The following is an 8,862-nucleotide window of genomic DNA, read 5'->3' as shown; positions in this document are numbered from 1 at the left end:
CTACGGTCACACTCAGAGGCGTAGCTAGGGTTTCAACTTAGGGGAGGGCAAAACATCTGAGTGGGCCCCTAACCAGCTAACCCTGATTACAGTTACGGTTGCACACTCTAATTGTGAATATAGAGGAACCTCAGAATATGACCGCGCTGCTATTGAAAATAAATATATATACAAAAACAAACATTGATTTTACCGCCATATTGTGACGATATGCAACTTTGATGGTCGCAATACTCTGAGTGCCCCTATAAAAATACAGTAATGCTTAAGTGCCTACTTTACATTTAATAATGTCCCCTAAGTTCCCTCATATACTGCTCCATTATACACAGTATGGTGAGCTCAAAGCTTCCCTATACACAGCATAAGGCCCCCATAGCTCCCCCATACACAGTATGATTCTATAACTCCCTGATACACCGTATGATGTTCTCACTGCTCCCCTTTACACAGTATAATGCTGACAGAGCTCCACTATACAAAGTATAATGCCCCCCAGAGGTCCCCTATATACAGTGTAATGGGCCAACAGCTCCGATATGCACAATATGCCTTCACAGTTGTCGGGGTCGTCACGACAATACCCTTCATTCACCAGTCATTCCAAATTAGACTATGAGCATTGGTACCGGGTAAGAATGAGTCAGACAAAGTGCTGGTTCAATCTCAGTGCATGCTCGTGCGTCTACAAGTTTTAGCAACGATCACAGCAACTGCAACTTTATTTCCTGATACACAGCATTATGTAGTGTATTAGGGGAAGGTGTGCAATAGGCGGGGTTAGGCGGGGTTTAAGCAATATATGTCTAGTATCCAGTTTTCCTGGTTAGTCCTGACGTCATCTGGTGGATCCTCCTCTCTCCACATATCTCAAGTTTCGACTTCAGCAGAAACGATACTTAGCTTCTCAGAAACGAAACTAGGGCATAGGTGAATACTGGCAGCCATTTTAAATACAGTTACATTTGCATCAGCAAGCAAAGGGGAAAACTTATTGTTTCACAGCATAAGAATATAAAAGTACAAAAAGTGTATAAAGATATATCTTTTCACCCTGACAATCCCCCCTAAACACTAAGTTTTTCCCTAAAAAGAAAGATCTTTCGAGACTGTCCATGTGATGGGGAAAGGGGAGGTGGATTTCTTCATCCAGGCACCTCATAAGCTCTCCCCTTGCGAGAGGCCTCCAGGCAGCTGAACCGTTCACTAGCCTCACATAGAGTTCTCCCACTGTCCCTAGAGTAAGTCTCTTAGCTTCATCTGAGAGTAGGGGGTATTGTCTAATTTCTTGAGGGGGACGTACTTAGGGATCTCCCCTGGATCAGTGCCATCATTCTCTAGTGGGTCCAATAACCTGACACATACCACCCTGTGCTGCTGTTAAGTAGTCCAGTACTACAGTGTATTGATTAGTGACTATGATAAGTTAGTTTTGGACAGCAACAGTAGTATTAAATATATCCAATATATCCCAAATTTGATCATCTGGATAATCTGTGGCCCTAAGCAATTTATCCCACATTTGTGTAATCATAGGGTAAATGAAAATACAACTGACAATTTTATTGGCTATACCCATCTGTACTACTAATCTTTCATGATATTGTACAAACTTATTATTCAAGGATATTGGAGAATTTAGGCTGTCCCATGCGGTTACTAATATTATTATATGGAAATACAAAAAAACAAAATATTATGTTCCCTTATTTGCTACTAGTCTGTTTGACCAGCTTGCAGTGCAATACGTGGATCCACGTCGGCCTTTCTTCCAGCTTTACTGACATAGGAGTAATGAGGACTTGGTAGGGACGGTCATACAAGGGTTCTAGTCCGTGTTTTCTGTCATGCCTTTTCACAACCACAAAATCACCAGACTTCAAATTGTGACAAGTGTCGGTTTCTGCTGAATCTGGAAGGGAAGAAGAAACTAAAACATGGGTGTTAGCAACATTTTTACTAAGCTGAATAACATATTGAACAGCACGGTCAGTTTCTTCTGATAACTACTGAGGCTTGAAATTTGCAACTGAGGGCCTAGCACCAAACAATATCTCATATGGGGACAGGCCATGTTTTGCAATAGGGGTAGTACGAATGTGTAAGAGCCCTGGCCATGGAGCCGTAGTCTCCTGCATCATTTTGGTCAATTGTCCCTTCAGTGTGCCATTCAGCCTCTTAACTTTCTCACTGGATTGTGGATGGTACGGAGTATGGAGAGCTACAGTGGATCCAAGAATTGTCAGAACCTCCTGATACACGAGAAGGAAAGGCCGGGCCTTGGTCACTTTCAACAACTTCTGGAACACCATATCTGCATTTGACTTCCATCACCAGTTTCTTTGCTGTGGTCTTTGCAGTCATGTTGGTAACGGGGAATGCTTCTGGCCAACTGGAGAACATATCGACAACTACCAGACAATATTCATACCTTCCAGACTTAGGCAACGTGATGTGGTCCACCTGGAGCCTTTGGAAAGGATAGTCAGGCTTAGCAAGATGCTTCGGGGGTACACGTTGAAGTTGACCGGGATTGCAGGTCTGACAGATGTTACATGCACGGTTGAGTGCTGTCAGGACTGTAGAAACACCTGGAGTCCAGTAGATGTGTGGGCCCATGTGCCCACGTGGCAATAGCAGGGTACATCCGCTTAGGGAGACACACAAGTTGGTCCTTTTTCCAGAGACCATGTCCATACATGCTCCATCAGCCTTCCACCGCTTCACTTCTTCCTTTGGAAGACATTCTCTGTATCGTCATTAAGCGGTCTCGCAGGGTCCAACAGAAAGCCTCAGTCTGGCATAGATCATCAGGTTCCTGTAGAGTCAGTGTTTCTTGTAACTGTTTACGCTGAGAGCATGTGGTCACCATAGCTGGTATAGTCGGTTGAACGGGTAGGAGAGCAGCAACTTTTGCTTGCATATCCGCAAAGGCGTTACCAACAGTCTGTGGACTGTTCCTAGGACCGTGCTTCTTAACTTTGATAATGGCCACCTGGGTAGGTAATTTGATTGAGTCCATAAGGGTTTTAACAGCTTCAGCATTCTTCACTGGAGTTCCGGCAGTAGTAATAAACCCTGGATTGGCCCATAGGGCTCCGAAACCATGAGCAATACCAAATGCATACTGTGAGTCCGTGTATATATTAGCCCGCCTGTCTTTGGCCAGAACACATGCAGTAGACAGAGCCTGAAGTTCTGCTTCTTGTGCTGACTGTGAGGGAGGGAGGGAGTGCAGCTGCGTGCACTACAGTGTCTTCCGTAGTAACAGCGTATCCGGTGTGGAATCTGCCAAAATCATCAGCATATCTTGAACCGTCTTTCAGGGCCTTGTAGAGAGGTTGCATTATGCGGGATGCATCCGGTATCCACTGGCGACAATAAGTAAATAGTCCAAGAAAACGCTGGAGTTCAGTCTCATCTTTTGGGAAAGGAAGGGAGCTGACGGCTATTTTTCTTTCTTCTGTGAGGTGTCTGGCACCCTGAAGGAGACAGTGACCCAAAAATATCACTTGACCAAGGCAGAACCGAAGTTTCGAGGCCGAAACCCGACAGTTCAGATCTGCCAGATACTTGAGGAGGCTAACAGTGGCAACAATGGCTTCCTGCTCTGTCCGTGCACACAACAAAAGATTACCCACATACTGAAGCAGCGTGACATAAGGATATTCTAACTGCCAGGGTAAAAGACACTCGCCCATATTTTTTTTGCAAACTGATTGGGACTGTTTTGGGCCCCTTGTGACTTAACTGTCCACATCAATTGTCGTCCCTGATAAGTGAATGCAAACAGAAACAGGCAATCTGGGTGTAAAGGAATGCTGAAGAAGGCATTGGCAAGGTCGATGAGTGTGAACCAAGCAGCATCCCGAGATATCTGGGACAAGATTATGTGGCTTAGGCACCGGAGTTTCTAGAACAGTAGCTGCATTAACTGCCCGTAGATCTTGTACCAGCCGGTACACAGGGGGTTGGCCGGGTGGGGTCTTTTTCTTAACGGGAAACAAAGGCGTGTGTTACATGGGGAAACACAGTGTACCATTATCGAGTAACGTTTGTATTTGCCCCTTGAGGCCCTGCTCCTGATCATATTTCAAAGGGTACTGATGGACTTTGGGAAAAGGGGCACCAGGTTTGAGAAACACTTTTACTGGTTCTACAGGCATTATTGGGGGTGGATCTGGGCCTATCAGGGCCATCATAACCGTGGGAAGGGCATGTAAGATACACATCTCATTATGTTCATCTGCATAGGGGTTATATAACGTAAGTACCATCTGACCATAATCTTGGAATTATATTCTGGAGCGGAACTGTGATAATAAATCTGCCCCCAGTAAATTTACCGGACATGAGGGAGAGATTACGAACTGAGCAGTAACTTCAGGGAAAGGTCCCACAGGGATGGGTTTTGTGAGAGTATATTTATTGGGTCTGCCATCTACTCTAGTTAAAACAAGCTCTTGGTCTGAGAATTAACATAGGGAGATTTCCAGATATAGGGTTAAAAAGGGATATTGGAGTATGGGACTGGATTTGTGTAAGGGAGGAGGGCTGGAGCTGGAGTCTGGGCCACTGATAAGGAACGGAGCTATGTCCTTGAAGCTGCGGCTCCTTGAAGCTGCAGTGGGGGCTAGAGAGCGAGCAAAAGTCGCTGCAGCTGCTGATTTAACCTCTAATTTCTCTGCTGATATAGAATGAGTTAAGTTCTTCTGTAAACTTTGTACTACTTTTTTTTAATACATCGTCCAGAATGGAAATCTCAATATCGGGTCTGACTGACATTATTGCCTTTTTAAATTCAGATTTAAGGCCCGAGATTAAAGCTGCCACAAAAAGTTGTAAATGGGCTTTATTATACAGTGAAAACCCCAAATCTTTAAATACTACCATAAGACACCCATAGAACTTCTCGGCAGTCCAGGATATATTGGTGCCTTGGGGTTAAGGGGCATAGGGCTTACAGTCGGGAGAAGAGGCTTAATTTCCTGGGGAGGGACCATATTATCTAGCAGGGAGCCCCCCTGTACCAAATTTTTTATTGTTTGCTTTCCCAACACATTAATTTCAGTCACTTTCTCAGTTCCTTCCTGCACCACAAAACATTCAGCCACTTTCTCATAGTAATAGACAACTTTCCTTTTTCAACGTAACAAAAACAAATCAGAATTCACTTCCTCTGTTAATCCTTAATTTGCTATATATCAACCACTCAACTTGAAGCAGGTGAATCTTTTACCAATCTTTCAATCACACTGATAACCAAACTATCACTTACAAGTTTCCTTCTAAAACAAGGTGCAATATTTTACTTTAAACTTACAATATTTCTTTCTAATTCAATACAATATTGTTGTTTTAAACAAAACACAGATCTCCCAGCGCGTTCTACACCAAGGACATAAAATTCCAAGAGAACGCAGCGACTTGCCCCCTCCATACCAGAGACACAGAACAGATAAGAACATCACAGCATTCCTCATCTAACTCGTGAGGCACGGACTTCTTCTGCTTTAAGAGACGCAACATGACTCACAGAATACTACGCCCTGCTGCAGCTCAGGCCGCTGACAACGACAATCAACACTGTGTCCTAAAGCACGGAACCTCATGTTCAACGTACTATAAATATAAAGCCTCGCGCTCGATATTTCCTGTCCCTAACCTGAACACCAGTGATTACAGACTGTCCTGTCACGATATTCCAAACCGTTGGGAGGCGGTCTCCTAATGAGAGCCCTCCACTGAAATACAGGTGGTCCCCTCTCGGGACGTCTTAGTTACCTATCTATACAATATCACAGAGGCTGCGTCTCCTATCCCTTTCTCTAAGCCGCCCCCCCATCTACAACTTTCTCAATCTTTCACTCTATTTCGCTACTAGGCAATAGTCACGGGTAGGGTGGTTGAATGGAGTACGATGACCGGTGGAAGAGGTATGGTGTACACGAGGACGCACAGAATGCGACGTCTCTCAGTTGCTGGTTCGAAGCGTGGAACGGGATCGCTCTCGGTCTCACCACTCGACCGGTCAACCCTCGGACCCAGGGAGACCACAGACAAACCAATAACGGCTGAAACACTAGCAAGTGTGGCACATACAGAGTATATGATCTCCACTTACCGTGTTTGGAGGGTGATCAGTCCTCGAGGTCAGCCACTACGGGGGTCGTCCACGGACATCCAGGGATGGGTCCAGGGGGTCTCGGATCGCTGGCCACGCCCCACGTTGTTTGCGCCAAATTGTCGGGGTCATCACAACAATACCCTTCATTCACCAGTCATTCCAAATTAGACTATGAGCATTGGTACCGGGTAAGAATGAGTCAGACAGAGTGCTGGTTCAATCTCAGTGCATGCTCGTGCTTCTACAAGTTTTAGCAACGATCACAGCAACTGCAACTTTATTTCCTGATACACAGCATTATGTAGTGTATTAGGGGAAGGTGTGCAATAGGCGGGGTTAGGCGGGGTTTAAGCAATATATGTCTAGTATCCAGTTTTCCTGGTTAGTCCTGATGTCATCTGGTGGATCCTCCTCTCTCCACATATCTCAAGTTTCGACTTCAGCAGAAACGATACTTAGCTTCTCAGAAACGAAACTAGGGCATAGGTGAATACTGGCAGCCATTTTAAATACAGTTACATTTGCATCAGCAAGCAAAGGGGAAAACTTATTGTTTCACAGCATAAGAATATAAAAGTACAAAAAGTGTATAAAGATATATCTTTTCACCCTGACACAGTTCCCTATACACAGTATGGTGGGTCCACATCTCCCTTATAAACAGTATGATGGGCCTGCAGCTTCCGTCAAACAGTATGATGGGCCTCACAGTTCTCCTGTACACAGTATGATGGGCCCGCAGCTTCCTTATACACAATATGATGTCCCTCACAGCTCCCTTATACACAGTATGATGTGGCCACAGCTTCCTTATTCACAGTATGGTGGGTCCACAGCTCCCTTATAAACAGTATGATGGGCCCGCGGCTTCCATCAAACAGTATGATGGGCCTCATAGTTCTCCTGTACACAGTATGATGTGGCCACAGCTTCCTTATACACAGTATGGTGGGTCCACAGCTCCCTTAAAAACAGTATGATGGGCCCGCAGCTTCCATCAAACAGTATGATGTCCCTCACAGTTTTCCTGTACACAGTATGATGTGGCCACAGCTAACTTATACACAGTATGATGGGGCCACAGCTTCCTTATACACAGTATGATGGGCCACAGCTTCCTTATACACAGTATGATGGGGCCACAGCTTCCTTATACACAGGATGATGGGCCCACGGCTCCCTTATACACAGCATGATGGGCCGCAGCTCCCTTATACACAGTATGATGGGCCCCACAGCTCCATTATACACAGTATGATGGGCCCCGCAGCTCCCTTATGCACAGTATGATGGACCCGCAGCTCTCATACACAGTATGATGGGCCCGCAGCTCTCTTATACACAGTATGATGGGCCCCGCAGCTCCCTTATACACAGTATGATGGGGCCACAGCTTTCTTATACATAGTATGATGGGGCCACAGCTTCCTTATACACAGTATGATGGGCCCGCAGCTTCCTTATACACAGTATGATGGGCCCCGTAGCTCCCTTATACACAGTATGATGGGCCGCAGCTCCTTGCCATGATTTGGCAGTCTGCAGGCACATAAAGTGACTGCAGACATTTATTCCAAGCCTTTATCAACTTTATAGTAATAAATTGTTTATTATTAAATTATTAAAGCACCACTCTAGCAGGGTTTTTTTTCCACTGTTGGAGTGGTGTTTTAAGCGCAAGTCCCCTGCCCTGGTCATTTACTCATCCTCCAGCGTATTCACTATTTTGTGGCACTGCTGCAGACCCACAGCTCAAATTTGTGAGCGCAGCTTCTGACTGGCCAGAAGTTAGAAGCTATGTCACAAGCGCTCAATGTAAGACTATGAGACTATGTGCACACTACGTTTTACCTGTGGATTTACCACGGATTTCCTGCGTTTTTTGTGAGGATTTCGCCTGCGTTTTTACACCTGCAGATTCCTATATAGGAGCAGATGTAAAACGCTGCAGAATCCGCACAAAGAATTGACATGCTGCGGAAAATACAACGCAGCGTTTCCGCATGGTATTTTCTGCACCATGTGCACTGCGGATTTGGTTTTCCATATGTTTACATGGTACTGTACACAGCATGGAAAACTGCTGCGGATCCGCAGCGACCAATCCACTGCAGATCCGCAACATGTGCACATAGCCTGAGAGTGAGAAAGAGGCCGAGGCTCCCAAAGACTTACATTGATTAGTGACGTCTGTGCTGCTCCATGAAACACTGGAGCAGCGGACAGGTCACTAAATGTAGGAGACGGAGCTGAGCAGAGACAAAAACAGATGAAGACGCCAGAAGGTGAGTATCAGACAGAGGTCAGGTGACTTGGATTTTCAGCACCGCTCCAGCAATGAAATTTAAAAAAATGCTGGAGAGGAGCTGTAAATGTGATGCAGCTCTTGGTTACTGTATGGGGGCTTCATATGCTAATACTCATAAAAGACCCAGGTGGTACATATCAAAAGCCCCCTACCCCCCCATCCCCAGCCTCCCCAGACAGCAAATATTACATGTGATAGATCACATATAATATCATAACAAAACATTATAATATTCAGCCCCCAGTGCCCTGTCCTCCCTCCCCCACTTCAGCCTCGATGCCCCCATCAACTCACATCCACCCCCTCAGTGCTCTTTCCCCCTTCACCCACCTTCAGCCACCACAACACCCCCATGGTCTCACATTCACCCCCCAGTGCCCTGTCTCCCCTCCTCCACAATACCCCCATCATCTCACATCCACCCCCT

Source organism: Ranitomeya imitator, chromosome 3 (genome assembly GCF_032444005.1).
Source record: "Ranitomeya imitator isolate aRanImi1 chromosome 3, aRanImi1.pri, whole genome shotgun sequence".
Taxonomy (NCBI): Eukaryota; Metazoa; Chordata; class Amphibia; order Anura; family Dendrobatidae; genus Ranitomeya; species Ranitomeya imitator.
Note: the sequence above shows the minus strand (reverse complement) of the source record.